General features: G+C 35.3%; 1 protein-coding gene across 11 annotated transcripts in view; it reads right to left on the reverse strand.

The window, feature by feature from the left end:
* The window catches only part of RALYL (RALY RNA binding protein like), a 377,671-nt gene that overhangs the window by 341,516 nt on the left and 12,306 nt on the right, over nt 1–23,849 (reverse strand). Inside the window, exon 3 of one of the 11 annotated variants that reach the window (XM_030491097.1) lies at nt 16,680–16,787. The exons of the other annotated variants lie outside the window; for them this stretch is intronic. The gene's annotated coding sequence lies outside the window, so the exon portion shown is untranslated. The remainder of the gene's footprint in view (nt 1–16,679; nt 16,788–23,849) is intronic. 11 annotated transcript variants of the gene reach the window in all.

Raw genomic sequence — 23,849 nt, forward strand, 5'->3', positions numbered from 1 at the left:
TACCCTGTTTGAAAACATGGACCTTAGTGAAAACAAAGAACTTTCTGTAGTTAGCTCTATTCTCTATGAAATCTGGATGCTTTAATTTTATGTTTATAGTCCAATTTGTCCATACTGCTATAACACCTTTCTTTCTGATTACTTTAGCTGCCCATCTTGCTTTCATATCCCTTTATCCTCCATGATGCTGAGGAACTCAGTATGGGATAAAATGCTTCAAAATCCTTGAGCACAACCACTTCTTCTGTTGTCTAATTAACGTTTTGCTTTCACTGAAGCTGGGCAGTGCAATGGAAGTGGCAGGAGGAGGCATTAGTGAAGATCTCATTAGTCCCCATTTCCTCATTCATTCCCAGATGTAGTGTTGGCAATCACTCTTGTGTACAACTGTGTTATACTCAGGCCTTCCTTATGGTGCTCCTGTCAGGCACAATTAATCAGCCCTTATATTGATTGTATTTTGTATATTGGCTTTTAGACCAGAAAAAATACAGTGAATCTCTCCTGAATAGTGCCATAAAGTAGGACTTCATCACCTGGTCTCACGCAGAGACCATTTCCACTGCATTAAGAGGTAAGATATCCTAGATGTTCAGCATATGATGTTTCCCGGGCTGGTCAGGCTGCTTTCCCATCCCCACCTTTTGAATGCAGGGCTGCACGTGCCTTGCTCAGAGAAAGCTCTGCATGCTATATCAAAAAATCTACAGGTGGATAGACTAACAGGACTAATATCAATATGCTGTGCTTCAAAAAGCACTCCACACAGTTCAGGTTCTCAGCTTGTAGTCAACTTAGTCTGATACCTAGCTTTTCCAAATTATCTTATTATTGACACATTAACCCATATTTTCTACAGGTATAAGGCTCAAGCCATAACTCTGATAATGCTAAAGCATTTCTTAATTGGTTTTAACTTCTATAGTTACTCTATGGCGTGCCTTTTTACTGAGAATTTTGCTTTTTTTGGAAGGGGAAGCAGAGCAAAATTTAAAAAGGGAAATGAGTTACCATGCTGGATCTGTTGTCTCTAGTGCAAGATGAAGCAAAAGGGATAAGAGAACAAGCAGCAGACCTTGACCTCCCAAATGCTTCAATGAGTAAATGCAGCCAATGCAACATGAAAGGCCGGGCATCACCTGGTGAGTGATACACCTGGGTCCTTTCCAGAGTTCCTGTTGTCAGACATGGGAGAATGGTCACGTGAAGGACAGTTTCTGCTAGCCCTGTGCCACCAGCTATTAAAAAGCTGGTCCAAGACAGATGTAAAGAGAACGAGTTAAAGACACACAGCAAAATGGAACTTGAACCCTATCACCACTGCTTGTGAAGAGCTCACATAAAAGGCTATACAAACAGTAACAAAATTTCTAGTTATCATAATTTGTTGCTGCGTAGTTCTCAAAAAAAAAGTTGCTTTTCCTTTAAAGCTCCTAAATTAAAACTTAATGTGTATTGGAGAGCTATTTCATGGCCCTATCCATGACTTACACCTTGTGTTAAAGATTTAAATAGATCATTATTGATGTATGGCGATTTGCATGTAGCTACCAGCTTTTTGATTTGATTAGCCATTCAATATTATAACATGAGAATGGTAACAAATTACTAAAGAGTCTATCACAGTTAAAAATATGAACCTGTAAGGCATTACCTTTTGTTTTTAAAACGATATTCTTTTGTTCTAATGCTAATTTCTATAGATATAAGACAAGCGAATATTAAATCACTTTTATTGGGTAGAATCCATAAAACACAGGTTCACTAAAGTCTAACTATACACTGTAATTAAACTGTCAAAATTTTTCTATTAAACAATTAAATGCAGTATCAAACCCAGCATTAATAAATTGGGTGTATCATGTCTCTTCCTGGACAATTTGACTGAGAATGCTTTGAACCATGCTTTCCATTTCTCTTATTCAATGAACTAGTTTTGCTTCTCATCCAATCATCATATGAATTAATATAATTAGTCAGTTCAGATGGTAAACTACATATAAATATATATGGTAATATGACTTCACAGCTATTGTCAGTCATGGAGATAAACTTGCAAAGCTTCTGATCTGATTCACATCTTAGCATTAAAAGCTCAATACAAATCTGATGAAAGATTTATCAGTAGATCAGTGTTTTTCAGTTCGCATATTATGTTAACTGAAAATATATAAGCAACCTGAGACAAAAAATGATAGCTGCTATTGCAAATAGTAAAACAGAAATACGATCACAAAGTTGATGCTTCAAGAGTAGTTTCAATTTCTAAAGAAGTTGTTACCATTTTTCTACAGAGCCTTACTGCTTCACATGTACTAGGAGATCTATGAGGAACCAATGCCCCAGGAAAACCCAAAGAACTAAAAAAAAAAAGCAACAAAGAAATAAGAACCATTTATAAACACCCAGATTACATACCGTACTTTGTATTAAGAAATTAAGATGGTCATTTCATCTACAAGTACTAAACAGGTCCTGGTGGGCATGTTTACACTGTATACACTGGTTTACTGGAGTGAATTAGGCCAACCACCAGAGGAAGGAGCCCTGGATCTGCTTCATCGAACAACCTCATGCCCTAGGGCTTTTGCTAAGTGAATACATTCGGCCTGGATCGTGACTGTAGGCCACGGACTGTAGTATCATATCCTGAACAGACCTGACCAGTAGATCTTGCTAGGTGGATTGCATTTAAACAGTATACCCTGGCAGCATCCTCTCTCTGTTGATAGCTACTTAGGTACACACATGCTCCAGCTTCAGAGGCCTGCTTTCAATGAGAACATGTTTTTGCTGACGTTGTGTAACATTCTTCACAATGCAAATATATCTGCACATCACCGACACACCTGCGCCTCGATAACTGGTGTGAGGCTGCTTTTACACAAACACTGTGTGATGATAGGACAAGGGGTAATGGCTTTAAACTGGAAGAAGGTAGATTTAGATTAGGTATTAGGGAAAAAATCTTTACTCTGAGGGTGGTGAGGCACTGGAACTGGTTGCCTGAGAATCTGTGGCTGCCCCATCCCTGACAGTGTTCAAGGCCAGGTTGGACGGGGCTTTGAGCAACCTGGTCTAGTGGAAGGTGTCCCTGCCCATGGCAAGGGGATTTGGAACTAGGTGATCTGTAAGGTCCCTTCCAACCCAAACCATTCTGTGATCCTATGATTCTATGATTTAAACTTCTAAGACATAGAGCCATCAGCTTGTGACACTGAGTAGTTGTAATTTCTATTGTTCTAAACTTCAAATTCTCAAATCTGCTTATTCAGTAATATTTCAGCAAACACAGAGCTCTGCTTCTGTCCTTGCAAAACTTGATCAATACACTGGACCTTTGCTGCCAGAAAACAATTTACATATTGGAATAATCACTCAAATTATTTTGCTAATCACAGAAATGCTTATGAAGATGAAAAATAACTCAGCACTTCTGATTCATACAAACAAAAAAGTTATAATTAGTGTAGGAAAATTTGCCCTGTTAAGCCCTGAATTTCTTTGCCCAGATAGTGAAATATCAGGATTTACATCAAATCCACAAAGAGGCTTTGCAATATCTTACAATGCTCAGGGGTTTAACAAAGCTATTTCTGTAGACTGTCTCAAGGATTCTACTTAATTAATTAACTTAAATAATAATGCTCTATTGAAGACTTCTTGGAAGAACATGCACCCTGGTTAACTTGTTAGGTCACAGATAAAGTTGCCAATCTGCAAGAAATTTTACAGTACTTAGGAAAACAGCCAGCTTGAACTGATATGGAATTCCAGAGGTCTCCCCAGCTTCCAGCTGTAGTATGGGTGAACACAGAAGAACCATATTACCTCCCTAATTGTTTCTGCAATTTCCATTAGAAGTGAGGAACAACTGAAATCTTAACAACGTCAAGGAAAGTAAATTTGCACAGCATTGTCCTGGCAGTCCAACTTGTTCTGCTTACACCAATACCACTAGGACGCAAATCAGTTTTGAACAAGGCCATAGTTGTCTTTTTTTAAGCAACAGCTAAGCTCAACTTAGTGTTACACATCCAAGTTAACACATTTTTTAGCATTATCAGTCCTCTGTTCTAGAAAAGATGCCTGTGCCAAACACTTTCAGCTCCCAGAGACCAAAACATTTTAACAATACTTTAGGCAGTATTTGATGTTCTCCCTCAAGCACTCATACTATAAAAAATGTTCACATGTGCAAATATGCATTATATAACTGATTAAGCTGCAATACTACAAACAGGTGAGAAAGGTCTCAAGCAGAGCGCTAAAGATCAATGATATATTCATGTATCTAGATGTAAGTTGTCACTCCATAATTTTTAAGACACCTACCTACGTAGGAGTCAAGAAAACATTATCTTTTTTTCTTTTCTGATGGATTCTGAAATATATGTAAACTAGTTAAATAAAATGAAAATTTAAAAACTGAATATGTAATTGTTTTTTTAATTACTGCATTTGGGAGATACACATATAAATATATACATATCCTTTTGATACACAGGATTTCTAGATTTCTTGAATTTTAATATAAATGTTATAATAAATTGCATTATATTTCCCCTACAAGATTAATTTATGAAACCATATTGTGGTTGATGGTGGCAGCTGAACCCCTCAATGGAATTAATTAAAGGATAATCTCCATTGCTTTGTAGCATACAAACCAATAAATGGCTGCTGAGATTAATAGCTGAAGCAAAGCTAACGCATTTAAAGAATTTCAAACCCCATTTATTACACACACCCTACAAAGCAGGAGAGATTATAGCTAAACAGCAAACCAGAACATCAAAAAAGCCAAAAACAAAACCAAAAAGAAGCCCACACAAGGAAAACAACATTTCCTTCCCTTGTGAATATTTGAAAGTGATGCTTCTTTGTTTGACAATTCTGTGGCGTACAGATGAACTCAGCTAGAATGAAAAAGAAACAGGATGAAGCTAAAAATGTGTGCTGGCTTTTTTGATTGCTCATCTAAAGGAATGAGGAACCAGGGAAAACACTTTAAAAAAAATAGAACTGCTATTATTGATGAAAATAAAAGTAGATTTTTTAAAGAGAGTTTGTCTGCAAAAGCTTAGATTTTTATATTCAAGAGAGTGTTTTCCAAACACAAACTGGGAAATGATAAGGCTTTCAAGATGTTTGGAGAATGTTTTCATTAGAGCAGTGACTGTGGCATCCTTTGGATGAAATTGCTTCTGCACCTTCACCAAATCTCTTTAGCTGACAGAAATGAGCTTCATGTGATGTTCAGGCCTCCTTTTGGCTTTGGCAGGAGTAAATGGGGTACAGGTGTGTGCTACAGCAGACAGCACGTGGTGCTTTGAAAGTTTCCCCAAGAGAGAACTTTTTTAATGCCATTTTCAAAGGAGTTGTTCAAACTTCCTTTGACAGCAAGCAGTTATTCTGGTTTTTATTAAGTGAATTGAAGGCTGGTTTTAAGTACAAAACCACTCTACTTTATCTTATTCCCTTTGTACCAAATATTATCCTGAGATTTGATTTCTTCCTGAGTGTAAGTCTAATAAGCACTCTCTGTAAGCATTTTATTTAGTTATTATTTTCATTTTATTCTTCTACAAAAATCACTGTCAAATTCTGAAATTTCCACCTTAAAAGGGGTTTTCACTTTTTCTGGCCATAGAAAATTAATGAAGTTCAAAGTTAATGAGGTATAAAGTATGGGTTAAACTCACCCTACCCACTGTGTATCTTTAAAGCTGGTGATGTCTCAGCTTTCTACACAAAATGTATTAATTGTCATCTGAAGACAAAGACTTGTTTCAGGATAACAAGTGTATTTAATAGAAGGGGGGGGGGGGAAGTGAAGTATATGCATCACTGCCTGGTCTGCTAGCATCTGCTTTGGTTTCACGTCTGCATGAGAAACCTGTCTCAAGAGTAGTTCTCTCTCTCAATCCATCTGTGCAAGAAGGAAAGGGAAAGAAACAGAAATCTCCCAGGATGTGTGGGCACTTTATCACTCCTTCTGAGCTTAACCCTTTGGAGAGCAATAGGAAACACCAAGTCTGGAATGGACATGGAAGAATACAAAGAACCTCACTTCTGTTAGCCAGTAACATTTTGAAGGTAATAGTTACACTAATTCACTGAGTTTGAATTATAACTGATTATGTTAGGTCCAACAATATATTTGTAATAATGAGCTGAAAAGGTCATCATTACGTTCTCTTGAATATTGCTTTCTCAGCATTAAATTCAGGAGTAAATTTACTTAAGCTTCTTTTTCTTTAGTCTTTAATTACACATGGGGAATTTTACTGCATTACTGCAAATTATTCTGACTTTCAGTAGAAATGTTCTTCTTGGTCTTCCTTTAGATTTCCTTAAATCCACACTGCTTTAACCTGATTTTATAAGCCTTTTTTGTATAAAAGTCTACCATAATGCAAATAATTTGACAAACAGGAATATACAACTAAACCAGGAAACATGAAGATGAAAAGCACCAAACTGTTTAAAATTACACAAAAATGTTGAAGTTCAGGGTGGTTTCCTTGTTAGCTGGATCCTAAATTAATCTGAACTGTGGAAAAAAAAATATCTCAAATTTCTTTTTTAACAAATGTCAGCTCTCTTATTTAAAAGATTTCAATTTTTCCAGAAATATTTTTTTTAAACATTAAAATGAATGTTTTAAAATACTATCTTGTCAATCTGGAGGCTTGAACATTCAGAGTTGAATCTGATGAGGCACTGAGAGTTTCTACCTCTTTCAGCGTAGCTGGAGATTCATTCCTACTTTACTGAAAGAGGTCTTTCTCCTTCTCAAGATCATATTTAGTCCATAATTCTCACATAAATGTCAATGTATCCACTAACCAGCATAAGATTGACACTGCCTCATATGAAAGGTCTGATTTTCATCCTCAGCGATTACAGTCTGTAAAGCATTTTTTGACAGCTCAGCTGAAGTATATCAGGTATTCTATACTACTATACTTCTTCCATAAACGTGTATAATATCTGCTATCCTCTATATTTAATCATTATGTTTTGAGCCCAAACTCTAGGAAGTTCCTTCCACTGACGTACACATACAATCTATTTGATCTGAAGAGTGTTCATCTCTGAAACAAGCACTTCCCTATACCCTTTTAGGTATATCCCTTTGATGTATTGTTAATATGTGACAGAACACAGCTGAGAAGTTTTCTATTCATTAGATGAATATAATATAGCTTACTTGCAGCATGCCTTTGCACAGTCCCCATGCTCATACCAATGCTGTGCACTGTCTCTGAGCCAAGAAGGATTCATCCCAGTTTTAGCATTTGTTGGACAAGAATCTTTATCTAAACTTGACTGAAATTCAAACTTGAGAAAGACCAGTTATCTCTGAACATTTTTTGAACATGCCTAAGAAAGGCTTTGAAATGAAGACAGAGACCTGAGTATTTAAAATAAGACTTGATGAACCAGCTACCTACAGAGTCTTTCCAATTTAAATTTTATTTGGTCTTCTGGTGAGCACAGCAGGAAAATAGCCATGTAAACAGGCTGCACAGGGCTAACCTGTTGCAAGCGAGATAGTGAGATGGGAAAAATAAATCTCTTCCACAGCGGGCACTTGTGTAACTGGTCAGCAGCAGGGGCCCTTAGCGTAGCGCACATCGCTCTGGAGATGCTCCCAACTTCCCATTCCTCTGGGCCAGTGTACTACAGCTGCAAAGGACCTGCCATCTACCTGCTGCTACTGAAGAGCACAGACCAATTCGTTCATGTTCATGTGTTGCTAAGCAGAAAGCTTTCACCGATTTCTGTGCATTTTTATATCCCAAATCAAAATCACAGTGATCATTCTGGAAATGGTGATGCAGAGCCTTCTCTTTCTTGACTATTTGGGCTTATAGCTTCTGTTTGACCTATTTATCTTCTCTGTCTCAGACAATTTTATAGTTTAGCACCTGTAATATACTTCTGTGAATTGTCTTTAGCAAGCAAGATTGCTGGTTCCACCTCTGAGTGCTGAACTAGAATCAGGTGATCCCTAACGCTAAAACAATTGTCTATAGTTACATTTTACCAAGAAGCACCATTCCTGGGAGACTGAGACAGTTTCTCAACAGAGCTTCAACAGTGATGTCCAATCAGATAAAATAATAAAAAATAGTAGGAAAAAAGTACTTCGAATATTTTAATACATTATTTGTGTTTGGTGCTTCTATTTCATAATAGTTACATAAATATGTAGGACAAATTACTTGATTCTGATAAACGCTGCAAACCCCTGTAGTTCCAAATGCTTATTTTTTCATGCAAAATTCCCTTTAGTGGCCAATAATAAAATAATATAAAAATGGTTTACACATTTACAGGACCTTTCATTCAAGAGTCTCCAAGGGGCTACAGAGATAAGTTCATTGCAGCATTTTCCCTTTTACAGCTAAAGAAATCAAAGACTAGAAAGATTAAAGTCCAAACTTTGAAGGATGCTTTTGGAATTAATTGGTGCCTTGAAAACCTTTCAGGATCTGCATCTAAGTGACTTGTCCTAGGATGCACCCTGCACAAAACTGGAAAATAAAATACAGGTGTCATGAATTCCTTTTTCATTATTTCAAGGCCACCAAAGAGGAATTACGCGTATAGAACAAGCATAGCTAAATCACTTCATGGAATTCACAAAAGAGAGATTACTCCATCAAATATAATCCCATAGTACTCCTATAACGCTCCAAATAAGCTTGTTGCCTCATAGTGCCTCAAGCATAGACAATAACAGTATATGAATATATATGGTCTAAGGTGTAATGTGCAGTCTTGTCATCCATTGCATCTGGAGAGACCTCTAAACATGCAGGAATTCTCATCACAGGTCATGCATGTGAGTGTGCATGCACACGTGCATTCAGCCCCAGTGGGTTATTTGCATAGTGGAGAGGAGTCAGGTTATGAAGATTTTGACCATTTAAGCTTAGAAAATTAGGCTTTCTATCTAGACAGTGAAAAAGGGCTGCTTCTTTCAAAAGTAATCAAAGTCTTGAAAATAATTTTCTGAAGTTGGATGACATGAATACATTCCTCAAGAGATCCACATCCTGACTCAGGTCCAGCTGTTTAGATGCTTCATTTATGTTCCATGCTGACACATGGGGAATTGTATCAGCAAAAAGGGAAGGTGAGAAGGAATCAGGTATGAGTAAGCTAACTTTTTTTCAGAATTTTACAGAACTTTAGAAAACTTCTCTACTTCATAACATGCTGACATGGTTTCTGTCAACAGCACTGACTAAGATGTGATCCTTCTTCTATTGTAAGCATCGCTATTTTTAATGGTACAATATTGAACTTTAAAGGCATTTATACATTTTACGTAACATTCTGGAATTAAATATTCTGCTAATCAAGTCTAACACTTATAGATGAATTAAATTTATATTCAACACCTATAGTCCTCTTCGTACTTTTTTCATGTATTTTACATACATAATAAACGTACGTTGCAATATAGAATTTTACCCTATAGGATTAAGTAAAAATATTTTTATTATTAGTTGTCTGCATTTGTTTTCAGGATTCTTTTAATTTCTGAAAAGCTAGCATTTCTCAGCTTCATGCTTTGAAGAAAATATTGACGTAAAACACTACAGCATGCTTTGAAAATTACAGGTATGAAGAAAATTAGAAGGAAAAAGAAACCTCCTGGGTGAGATTATTCACCAGAAAACAGGGAAATAATAAATAGATTATAGTTTTTGAAAGAGGAAGAACCCTGGAGCAGGTAAGATTTGCATGCTAATTAGAGACAAAGTTTATTCAGGCTCACAGGCCAATCTACCTCCCATCACAAGACAGCATCTGTTTCAGAAGATTCATCTCCTTTTAGGTTGGCTGTTGGTGTTATGAAAGATGAAATATTTTTCAGCTTTCATTAGGTATTTTTGCTTTGGGGGGTTTGCAATTTAATAAGTATTATTTTTTGCATGTTTAAGGTAATTCTGTTTAGTAGTGATTTTTATTAAAAAAATAATTCCACCATTTTCCAGTTGTGTTAAAAAAAAAAAAAAAAAAAAGTGTACCTAGGGGATGTGATTGGCAAAATAGTTAAAAATCAACCAGAGGCAGCACAAAATACAGACTACCCAAAACTGATATGAACAAAAATACCTAGGACAGAAAGGGATCTTACAGCTGAGAACTGATGTTAATAAGTGAACCTCACTTAATATTTAATTGTATTAATATTACACCAATCCTAAAGGCTATTTGCCTTCTCCTATATGATATATATAACACTTAGACGAAAAGACGGTTTTAAATGTTTCAAAGTGAATATGTACAAAACCTGAGGTATCTAATATCTTGTGAACTCAATTTAAAACTTGTCAAGGAAGAAACTGCATCAAAAAATTCAAAAGAATGAAAGGAATAACATTATGAGTTAATTTAATCATTTTAATTCATACTAAAATGAAATTTTATATACAGGAACATTCTACTACTATCATGGATTCCCTTCCCAGACAACATTATTATATTATGAAAAAATACTGGCAATTCTTTCTTAGTCATAAAGCATTTTTACTGAGAAAGTTAGTTTTTGTCAGTCACATACATATGTACAAGATCCACCTTAAACAGTTGATCAGTCCTCCAATTTTAAACAAACACACTGCTTAAGTCTATCATGCTGCTGCTTCTCCTAGATAGGCTGTCTGTTTCTACCTGATTTTTTTTCCCAATGACGTTTGAAGGCTGTGGTCTTCATTCACAATTTCCATCTGTTCCCTCACAGACACGACAGCTCTAATTTGAGCATATTTGGCAAATTTACTTGACTTCTGCATGCTTCCTTGGAAACGATGATCACTCTCTTGCAACCAGCCTTAGTAAACACGGCCTTCTCACCTGCTGCTGAGAAAGAAAAACACCTCCACTTGTCTCTATAAAAGCAGGGATTATAGCAAGACTACTGTAATCTCATATTCTGTGAAAGCAGTTGTTGCCTTTACTGGACTTGTATTCTGACCAGAAAAGCAATAGTAATAATAGGTTTGATGGTGCCATTCAACCTGTCACCTTACTTTGCCTTTTTACAGCTGATTTTATGGGCAAAAAACCTCTCTGCAGTCTGCCCTGTCCCCTCTCGAAGGGCAGTTTCATTTCATTCATCAGTCAAATCTCTATGTAAAGCTAAAGAGAGTTTCACTCGAGCAAGACTTGGGAGCCAAGTCTTCCTCATCTACTGAAATGCAATCCTATATTACTGCGCCAGTTATTAAAAGACCATGATAAGAATGCTGTGCTTCAGAAAACACAGATCTGAGCAAGATAATAGAAGGTTTTATAGCACTAAAGAGAAAGAGAATTAGCTCAGTACAGCTAATGTGAAAAATGTTCCGTCTTTACAAAGCCACGTGTTTTGAGACAGCTGTAGCAATTCATCTTGAGACATGATGCCTTTTCCAAAACTTCTGCTTGTAAGAGGCTTTACAGATCTTGTTTACTTTGGTTTTGCATAAGCAAAACAAATTTGGCCAATGGATCTGTCACTACATAGGCTGATCCCAATATGTCCGTCTAGAAGAGAAGCAGCTTCAGGCATGAAGATCATTGCAATGCGACCAAGACAAAATCATGGGCTCTCAGATGTTAATGGAAACTTTGCCTTTAACTACCACTGAATGAGGATTTCACTCTCCCTCTCAGGTTTAACACTTGTCTTTACAAGGCTTACTTTACAACTGTGAATAAATGTTCACCTCTATCCAACAGACAGGGTTTGGAGCACTGCAGTTGCTCACAGCATGCTAATGGCAGAAAGCAGGATGCAGGGGTGATGAGCACAGCGTGGAGAGATCCCACAGCGATGCTGAGCCACCGGAGTGGGGGGCACATAATTTCCCTTCCTCACAACTAGTACAGAGAATAGCCAGGGGAAATAGGACAGGACTCAGCCTTCCCAGCAGTCTCTGAATGTGGTAGTAACTCCTTGGCTACTAGCAGCAAAAGGATTTTTTGAGCAGCCCTCCAGCACAGAGAACCACTTTTAGGAGTGCAAAGATAACTGTACGCCCTTTTACACAAATAATGTTACACACAGCTGTTGTGAATGAACGCCAGGTAGGAAGCAAAATGTTTTCTCATGGCTGTGTATTATATCTTCCTCAGTTTTCAAAGTCTCAATTTTTAACAGAGTTTTTTCCAGTCACTGTATAATCTTCATGACATAATCACAAAGAAACTTTGTGATTTCCCCTTTTAATGTATCCAAATATATCACTGGTTATAGATTCAGTTATTTCAAATGGAACAGAAAACTATACACTCCAAATTTTAAATATAATTAACAGCAAAATACCTGCTCGTGATATATGTATTATTTCATAATCTGCAATGGTGTTCAAAGGTGTAACTGAATTACGCATTGCCATGAACACTCAACTTCAGGACTCCAGGACTTTTAATCACAAACTAATTTTTCCTTGCTGAGAAATACTCATCTTCTTGATGACAAAATTTAATTAATGTTGTCTTAGGTTCCTGACTGTAATATTGTTTGGTATTGTGCTGTTATGAAGTGAAAAATCTAACATTGATAACATTCTGTAGTTCCAATCTTTTACAAAAGACTGCAATAGTAAAAGAGCAGAAGAGAAAAATAATCAGAATACAAATATACAACAGATAAAATATAAACATGGTCATACGTCGTGGTTTAAATGTTAATGGTGGTTTTAATGTTGAATTTTAACAGGGGCTGCCTATAATCTTTCACAAATATGAAAATGCATTTATTATTCATTACTTCAATTTAATTACAGAACCATGAAAATGAATTAGAGGAGGCCACAAAAAGTCGTCCAGTCTATGCCTTGATATGTGATGTCTGGTCTGGGGAGTAGTCTCAATATGTAATCAATCAGCTTTGCAAATTAAAGAATGGACATAATTTTCCTTATACTGCTAACAAAAATCTGCCTCAAATGTGTAACAAAAACCAACAGAGGACAACTTTGTATTTTAAGTATGGAAACCCATGTTAACTACTGTGTATGAACAGCAGCTGGCCATGATTCATAACTCCTTTTTATGCAGGATAAATTACCTTGCTTCATTTTTCTCACCCAGTGGTATAAACTGCTGTATGACCTAATTAAAATATTCTTTACAATTATATTATAAATACAGACTATAGCAATTTTTAAGTTATGTGTCACAAATAGGAAGCAAATTAAAGAGAAAACAGTATAACAATTATAGAGATGACAATAGCCAGGTTACTTACCTTAGAAATGGATGTTCTAAAAGGCATACAAATGCAATCTGCATTTTTAAATGGCAGGAAATTATGACTGAGCTTAATGGATATTTTTCATGAGGATTGAGCTGATTGATACTAAATGAGGGCAATTACCTTGACGAAATATTAAGTAAAGAATTTCAAATGCATGATGTCAGGAAATGAGAAAGTGCATTCACAATAGTATTATCATAATCATTCTTATAATGTAACATGTTTTAATTTTCACTTGAGTTATTTCCTGATTTTTTAGAGATAATAAGCACTATCAGCTGCTAGTCAATAACATCATAATTATAATTTCTGGAAATCTGACTCTTCACCTATACCAAGGAATTTACTCCATGGTTAATTCTATGCCCAACACTGCAATCCGCAGCATTTGCACCACCTAATAATCCCAGTGCTGCAACAGAAAGTGTGGATAAGAACAAGACATACCAAATTAGCTTTAAGAATCAATTTCTAAATGGTATCCCCTATTTTTGGCCAGTGTTTTGATAGCAAAGAGCTGTAGTGATATCTGCTCGTAGTTCTGTACTTTCCTAAAATATACTTACAAAATATTTTAATCTGAACAGTCTATATCAAATCAATGCAGAAAGTATATTTCTGAAAGATCATACTTGCTACAATTTTTATTTATAATCCATAATTCACTAAGGTTGTCCTAATCATTCATGCAAATTAGCAGTTGTAACCAGTGGTGTAACTTTAGAAATGAACTTGTTTTATAAATTACACAAAATGAAATAGAAAACTCAATCTTGAGTTTATAAATGTCAATTGTAATTCTGTTGCATGTCAGACACAATACACATTCTATGTATGTAAAGAATTTTCCATGAACATAATAAACATCTGTGGTTGTGGAAAAAGCAATGATGTTCAGTACTAATAAATAAATACATTCAAAAATACAGTACTATTAAAGTTAGTTTCCACAGTGCACCAGATCTAACACAGGAGTAAATCAATAGAACTCTATAGAAACTAAACTGTTCCTGACAATTTGCTCTGGATCTGGCCATGTATGTATCACTGAAATAATTTTTTTAAATGACTAAGTAAAAAGTACTGCACATATAAGACATCGATTTTTATCATTGATTTTGTCCTGGCATTTGAGCCAAGAATCAAAAAGCTTGAGCATTTTATGTATTTACAGCTGTCTGTTGGAAAGGAATAATTCATTTACTCCAAATGAAACATGCTCCTGAAGCTTATAAAACCAGCATTTTTCTAGATTAGATTTACAAATAGCTTCTTTAAATAAAAAGTTAGAAAATGTACTTTAAATCACTGAAACAAAAGCAGAAGTCTGTTTCTTGATTTTTTTTTTTGTTTGTTTGGCTTGTCAAAAAAATAAGACAGATATAGATTATATTTTCCTCCTAAGAGAGCTGTTCCATCGGCAGAGAGCAAAGATCAATGATGAATCATCATCTCATAACAGAATATTTCCAGTGACAAAATGAAGAGTATTGTTTAGTATTTTTGGCTAAACATGTATGTAGGAAAATTTTGGTTCCCTGTTGGTGTGTTTTTTCCTAACCAGAGAAATTAATTCAATCATTTCACAGAGAGAGCAGCCTTTCCTTTTTCACTGATCAGAGGCAATTTCATATACAGGTTCAGCGTGAGCAGAACCTAACTCTGATTCATTTCAAAGCCTCTCTTGTGTCACATTCTAACACAACAATAAAGAGCTATTACCTATATATAAGAAAAATGTCACCCTTACAGAGACCACCGCCTATTCATTTAAACCACTCAGCTCCCTCAATCTCAACTTGTTAATGCGTTACTCCAGAAGGAAAAGACTTCCTTCCTCTCTCCCAGAACACATGTAGCTAAAGCTACCATACTGCTAGCTACAAGGGTTTTGCTAAAAAGTAAACAAGGCAGTTATTCCACACCTTCCAGCCATATATCTTTTTTTTCTGCCAGACTGAGTGACCCTTGGCTGAGCACAACATACAGAATAGATTGTAGGTTTACTAGTATTGTGAGCTACCTTTTCAACATATCTATAGACAACTCTGTGACAGTGGTTAAAAACACAGCTGCTAAAATATTTTCTTTAAAATCTTACAGAGTGATGGAAAACTCAACATGTGAAACATCAACAATAATTTTGGTAATAGAGAGGTTTATTCCCATTTCAATGATGGGAAAAAATTGAGGAAGAGAAGACACAGTTCAAAAGCTTGAGAACAACCCGGAGAGTCAATAGATGTACACCGAGTTGTAAACCTAGCTCTGTCCCCCGTGAAAACTAATGGTATTTATGAAACATGAATGGGGTTTGTGTTCAAGTTTTAGATGGACTACAAACTCTAGAAAATCAGCTTTAAAGCCACTGTTTACAGAAGTTCTCACAGATAAAATCACCAAACAGATCTCAGATTCCTCTGCCAGGTGTCTCTTCATTGGCAAGGCAACTAAGCAGTAGTCACTGGAACCATGTGACAAGGGCCTTTTGTGAAAACAATGGCATTTGGAACACCATTTATTTCTGAATCAACTCACAGAGGCAGATTCAGTTTAACATGCTGATATTACTATCTCAGAAATGTTCAGACTGACTACAGCCACATTTTGGCAACAACCTTGTCTTTTTCTGGTATGGAAGAGAGGTCGGGAAAAGCTTCTTTTTAAGACATTTAAGGATCCCCATTTAAGTTATGGGAGAATTAAAGAATTAACAGTAGTTATAACCTGTAACCATATATTAGCCCTCTACCCACTGGTACACGCCAGGACTCTGAAAACTTATGACCAGAATGTCCCATACTTTGACAATTCCTGACTAAAAACCCCTTTTTGGTAGCCACTGGCACAAATCAAAGCAGCTGCTAATCTGAGGAATTACAAGAATAAGAAGCAAGGTGGCAGATACCTCTGTTTCGACTCTCCAAACTCAGATCCTTCACTAAGCGCAGCTTCCTCAGGCCCCAAAGGCACGTTCAAATGGAGCTGAATAAAACTCAATGTGAAAATGTTTAGTCATTAGCTTTTCCTATTCACACATTCACAAAGCTTCTGCAAATTCCCTTCGTAAAAAATTCAAATTTTTGTTTGATTGTTTTCAGGGATGTTACAATACCATCTCCAAGATCCATATTTATTAGTCTTGAAAGAGCTGACAGCAGTATGTGCATCCCCTAAGAAAGTGCAAGGAATCCGTTTTAACATCTTGCTGCACAGCTCCTCTTTTATAATTGCGGTTTCATTATTATACTCATTCATTTATATCAACAAGAATGTATGTGATTCCAACTAGCAAAATACTTTGAAAAACAAGAATGAAGAGGTGGCTTAGAAAGATTAGGGAATAAGATTAGGGAATATGCTCACACTATAAAGTGATCAGCAAAACCAAATCTGTCTACTGTCCTACCTTATACTTTATCCATGAGGTAACAGCTGAGGCTCAGGTGCCAAGAATATATTTCCAGGTTTTCTCTCTTGTATATATGAATTCTCCTCCTGCCCCCTTTCTTTCATACTGAAAAGTTGAGTTTCAGAGAGATTAAGCTAAGTAATATATATTAACTATGGCTCATTACACATACCAATGGAAAAAAATAATATTGGTTCTGAAACACAGGAAAAAAAAAAGTTACAATAATGACTTTTTTAACTTACGGGTATCTTATTTCTTTCTGTCAAAAGATAAAGAGCCCCTTTTTTTTGTTTTTCAAAAGATCTGATCCTACAGTTAACATTGCGTCTTGCATAGCATGATCCTTTAACACCGCCTCAGCCATACTGGCTACAAAGCACACTTCCCACACTAAATTGCAATTCTTGATATAAAGCAAAACAATCAGTTTTGTTTTTTTTTTGAAAGCTGAACATCTGATGGCTGTATCACTTGAACCCTTCTGTTATTTAACCCTTGTCAAGATTTAACATAATAACATGCTACATTATATCTCTAATAATCAATCTAAAAATTGGGTTATTGAATGATAGCATATTTATCCTTTACATTTAGGATCTCAAAGGGCCTAATTAATGACAAAATTTCCAGGATTCATTAATACACTCTCTTTGTCAATGTAGTTTTTGCTAAGTAGGGCATACCTTAGTCTATGTAGAATTCGTGATTGATTATAATCAATACAGTGTTCAAGGCACAAATCAGATTTTTTTCTGCAGTAGTATTTAACATAAAATGGCTAAAATAGCTTATTTTCCCCCACTCTCCACATACAGCACACACATGCATTACCTCAATTTTTTTAGAACTCCATTAGCCATTCTGTAATAAGACTGAAATTATCTTCCCAGTATAGAACTAATCATCCAATTTTCCACAATTTATAACTAAAAGAAAGTAAATCCCATTACATTTGCTATGAACAAGTTATAAGCATAGAACCTGTATCAGCTCTCCACTGATTTAATGGAGACATCCTACCAATTTATACTGGCTGCGAATATTGGTTACTACGTCTAAAAATGTCCAGGCCACAGTATTTTTTAAATTTTAGCTTAACTTCATAAAACATATTTGGTAGCCTACTTGCCTTTTATTACTTGCTTATGGGATTATTTGTATATGATTTTTCAGGATTAGTGAAAATATATGTTAGTAGCTCTGTAGAGGGACACATCCATCCAATTGACAGAAGGAGCTTCCATCTGAAACTGAAATCCTAGAGGAGGAAGGAGGACAGTAGAGGGGAATCATCCAGGCACTACCTGTTTCTGTTGTGCATACACATCCTTCTGTTAGATACTATGCTCCTCCCACTGTCCACTATCTTTGCAGTTTCCACGTTTGTTTGATTTTTTTACACCATTCTCTTCTTACCTGCAGGACACATCTCCGATGTGCCCCATAAGATGTGACTCTACTCTCATCGGTGGTCAAAGTTTGAAACCCATTAATTAACTTCATTATTTTGTTTAGTTCTAAGAAGTTCAACTATAGTGTATGTATGTAGAAGAAATTAGACTTGATTAATGGACAATTTACATCAACAGGAAAATTATTTTCATATTCTCAGCTTTCTATAAAGAAAATATATCCCAGATCTGCACTTCAATGATTTCTTATTTCTGTGCTTTTAAACAAATATGAAAGAAAACACTAACACCAGTGCTTGTTTTCAAAGTACAATCAATATCTCCTTCAGTCCTAATGATCATAGGAAAGAGACTAATCAGGAATCCCCACTAGATGAACTAATATATGCTTAGTACAAGAAACAGGTGTTGGTGGACTAGTCTTCCATTTTCCAGCAAATGCTCTTCATTCTAGTTCAATGGACAAGGAAATTATGCTGTAACTTCCTATTGGAAAAACTGTGCCTACAGCCCAAAATACTGATCCTCTGCAAAGATTTTAAGGAGCACTTGTCTAGACAGGAGATTTTACATAGGACTGAACTGAAAAGAGAAATTTGAGCTGTGGGTTTCGGGGCCACACAAACCCCACACTAAGTTTGACCTAATAAACAATACCTGGAGTCTTCTAAAGGTTGCATAACACTACAAGATCTTAGAAATGTTGAAGCTGGAGTGGGCAGAGGGACTGCACCTATGTCTGCGCTGTAGATGTGTCCCCAGAAAAAAAGGTCGAGGGAAAGATTTTGGGGAAAAATGTTGCCCAAAAGGAACCTGAGTGGCAAAATTCTCTCCCATTGCCTTCCTTCTGCTGTGTACCAGAAATTTCCCCTTGTTCATTTTTCTAAATAAACATGACTTCATAAAAATAATCCATTCCATTAAGAATATTATCTAAAACCAGAAACAACCTATGTAACCCCAAATATTCAAATGGGGGAGGAGTTTATAACATGTTTTTGAAAATTACTGGTTTGGATTATAGCCCTTTTCTATACACTATATACATAATATCACCATAATCCAAAGTATGCTAATTTATAAACAGTTTTTACAGTAAGATGGGGAAAATTGCTTGTGTTGGGATTTGGCAACAGACAAGTGTTTTACATTAATAAAAAAATCAGATGATGGCAACATTCCTTCAAGTCTTTGAGGGAAAAAAAATAAATAAATTCTGGCTTAATTTATTTTGCAACAAGATTTCATTTTAAACTGCACCCTAAATGTTATAAAATGTTGGCTATGACACACAATTTTGGATGCCAAAAGGTAGATGTCCTTCTATAGCAGCCAGTCGAATCTAGAATCTCAAAAAAATCTTTTTAGCTAGTGAAGTCTGACTTCAGTAATTGGATGAGAATCAAACTACATAAAACATCAATACTGATTTACAAGAAATCACACTTTATCTTATCTAGCACTACAGCAATTTTCAATATAGTATTGCAGAATAAGGCATTATGAAGGGAATTTTCCCCCAAGACATAACACTTGCATTTCAACTGCACAATAATTTCTGTCCACAAAATATCTATTCCTGGACAAACTGATGAGTTGTAGGATTTGACCGTATTTGATTACATAAAGTATAAACTTACAACGTGAATCCTTAAGAGATGTGCACATCTGGTGGTTGGCAGGAGAGAAGCCCTTACTTGCACAGTCAAGGGGAATCCTAACCAAAGCCAAAAGCTTCCTGCGCCACCACAGACATTTCAGGCTTTGATTCAGCTAGATGTAGACTAAACATGCAAACGAAACTATGTATTTAAGCCAAATGATTAGCTCATACAATATCTTTCCATGAATTCATATCAATTAATATTTGGTTTCACTGAAAGAAATTTTTTTCTTTTAGTCTTGCTTCTGTAAACAACTACACTCCTTTTTAAATGATTCAGTTGTGGTCTAACACAGGGTGCTTGAAAACAAATCTTACCTTACACCATCTCAGACAAGATCATGTAAGATCTAGGAAATATATATATCTTATAACATATATGAAGAAACAACTTCTCTTTAACTGTTGGAACATAACCACTTCCATGAAAGTCAGATCATATAAAAATCTATATTAGCTGCATGTCTTTTTAAAACTTTGCCTAGAAAATGGCTGTAGGATTTTCTGAAGATTTTGCTGTGATGATATCACTATTTATTAACTTGTCTTTGATGTCTTCTTCTTCACCACATGCTCTGAAATATGCCGTTATTATTCTATTAATAAAGACCCATTTTTTGTCCATTTTTTAGGTTGAGCTTTGTTAAAAGATGTTGAGAAAGATAATAACATTAAAAAAATCTCAAAGTGAAAGAACTATCTGGGGAGTTATAAAAAAGATACAACAATGATATTCAAGTGTAACAGAAGACTTATATACAAAATATATACAGCATGAGACAAAAATTACTAATAGTAAGAAAGAACATTTTTAAATGGGTATTTTCACTAATTTATTTTCAATACACTGCCGGTGAGAGGTTGCAACTGAATGAGTTCTCAGAAGTAATACATGCAAATACTTCAGATGATTTCACATTTAAAAGAATTTAAGTATTTATACTGTGTGTATTATTTTGAAAAAATAATTGTTATTATTGAATCCATACTCTACTGCAGAATCCTGAGCACATGGTGGGTTGCAAGCTGCATATAAATCATATGGGTTTGAGGCTGGAGCTCACCCTCTGCTTTTTTAATAAGCTGCTAGTCTTGTTCCATGGCTGGGTTCTTATACACATTGGCAAAACAAATCAATGAAGTTTTCTTATATTATCATTTCTTAAAATTATAAGCATTGTAAAGCACAAAGGCTTTAAAATTCTTAGATTAAATTTGACTAATAAGGTAGTCCTTAATTAAACATTACTGTTCTAAATATAAATAGATGAACATGTATGGGAAGCTGAAGTTCACAAAAAACATAACACTTCTCCCAGAGTTTCTGTATACTGATATGACCAAGCTTGAGTGGTCTGCTCTGCTCATTAAAGCATGCTTCTACTTTACAATCTTACTGTTTTAATTCCTCGTAGAATGGTGCAAATAGAAAATATGGGAAACTTTCAAATTTACAGGTATGATAAGAAGCTACAAGGCAATACTACAAAACAATTTTCATAAATGTCTTTTTATGCTACCACTATTACATATTTAATAATGAAACTTCCAATATGTGTATAGACATGTAATCTTCCTCAATATAGTAAATATAGATTGTATACATAATACATATATATTCAAAAAACATTGAAATATTGAAAAAAGTTAAGTAGGTCAGCAAAGTCAAAGAACACAAACTTAGGAAATGCCAGAATTTAGAAATACAATCTCCTATCATTTGAACTTACTTCAGGAGTTTTATCTGAGCTGCAATACTGATTTAATAATGTATTCCTACTTCATCATCTTGCCAATATATTGCAAATTATTTTTATACATTTTTTTTTTAATTTTTAAAACTGTTTCTGCTTTAAGCATGCTTTCCACAGTACATTTTAAGGTTTTGTTTTCCTATGGAATATGAAGGTGCTGTCAATTTATATGATTGTTAATAGGTACCGTATTTATTTTCATAAGATAATGTGATCTGTCTTGATGTATATCTAATTGTACAAAGTATACATTTATGTATCAATTTATTCATAAACTTTAAAATAAACCATAAATAAACCATAACCAGTATAGTTTATTCTCGTATTATTTTCCTGGTGTTCTATGTACTCTACTATAAAGTAGCCTCCTGTAAAAATACAGGTTTTTTTCTTATTTTTGACTACCAGCAGAAACAGAATAAAGAGCTAGCTGGACCTTGAGTTTGACCCACTGCATCAACTCTTTCTCACTTTTAATATACCAGAAAAAATATATACTGACTCATTCATTAGGAAAAATAACATCTCATTTTTTATACTAAATCAAACTTTTATTATGTTATCTTCAGAACCAGGTAGAAGACTGTCCATTTTATTGAGTTAAGACCCTGTTCCACATTTATATCAGAAACACAGCCTACTGTATTGAAAACAGAAGCCTGATATTGCTCCCAGTGAAATCAATAGCAAAGTTGTTATAGACTTAATTACAAGACGGGGAGTGTCTTTGGATAGCTACATAGGTACATCATCTACATAGTACTCTCTGTACTATTCAAAATAACAAGACTGGGAAAGAGACTTTTATGAGAAAAATATCATGCACAATTTATCATCTTTAATATAAAAAAATCAAGAAACTCTGTCTTCAGATAAATCTCTGCAGTGCAATCCAAATGGACTCATGACCAAAGTGTTACAAATCTGCACATGAGAGCAGTGCCTGACTCCAAGTTTCTGTATGGGCTCCCTCCTGCTACAAGCTACATGTAGAAAACTACATATTTTATGTGCAAAGTATACATAGTATGCCTTACCTTTGGCATATTTACTTAAAATATCCTTCATATATGAAATATCTTCCTCATTCAGCCTTGTTTCCACCACAATTCTGTTTTCTAGGCCAAATAGAGATTGATGTCATATACACTAATCTACATTCTACACATAGTAAATCTTCCACAAAGATGCTGAGGTCGGACCTCTAAATCTGTATTGAGTAGAGATGTCCAAAATTCTCCTGATTTTCAAAAGTACTTAGGTTTGTTGCTATGCTTAGAGCAGCAGTTAATAGGCAAGTATCATAACTTAGAAACCTTGGTTTGAATTTCACAGATGAAGTCTAAATACCAGAAGACTACTGTAATTTATTTCAAAATTTACATTTTATATGTAGCATCCAATACTATGAGATACATTTTATATCACATTCCAGAAGTCACAAAGTATTTCATTTGAAAGAGGCAGATTATCAACATATGTAAAGAGCACTACCCTTTCAGGAAAGGATTAAGGCTTTCAAAGTTTTCATTAGGAAGTTCCTAGCTTCAAAGATGCCAAGTCTATTACTCCAGTTCTGTAAAGATACTTTACTGATGCACTGCAAGGCCGTAAAACATAATAGCAAACAGCTGGTCACAAAGGAAATTGATGATTACGGATTATACTGTAGTTACATTTTGAAGTGAAATGGCAATTGCTATATAAAATTAATTTTGCTACACTCTGAAGAAGATAAAAGTTGTAAAGCAAACTAAGAAGTTAAAATATATAATATTTGTGGCAGAGATTATAGAGTGGTAGGACAGTAAAGGCAACGGATTAGAGTCAGTCCAAGTAAGTCATCATTACTCCACCCCTGATTTAAAAACTATCTGCTTCAGATCCATTTTCACAGCTCCTTCTTCGTCTTACTTGTGTTGGCAGTTTTACCGACTTCACCAACAACAGAGGCTTCAAAATGTCTACTTACAGAAACAAGAAAGATTTCTTGCCTTTGCAAATGACTCTAAATTCTGAAGTATGGGATGCATTGCATCGCATTTCAACTGCAGTTGAAGACAAGTTTCAAATTGCCTAACTTCTGTTGTATTGTTAACTAAAGTTACCCAAACTTAAGGTAGGGTTCCCTCAATTGACCTTAAATAACACTTAACGCTGGAAAACCGTCTAAATCTCCAAGAGGTGTGCAAATTGCCTGCACCAGTGCTACCTGCCTGAAAGAAAATAAGCTCTTCCTCAGACCGTAAGTTCCTGAAGGCCTAGGGAAGTCTTCTGTGAACCCTCCCCTTTTAACAAATCCCAGGGGGGATGTGCAAAAAGCAGTTCACTGGTT

This window comes from Strigops habroptila, chromosome 1, assembly GCF_004027225.2.
Source record: "Strigops habroptila isolate Jane chromosome 1, bStrHab1.2.pri, whole genome shotgun sequence".
NCBI lineage: Eukaryota > Metazoa > Chordata > Aves > Psittaciformes > Psittacidae > Strigops > Strigops habroptila.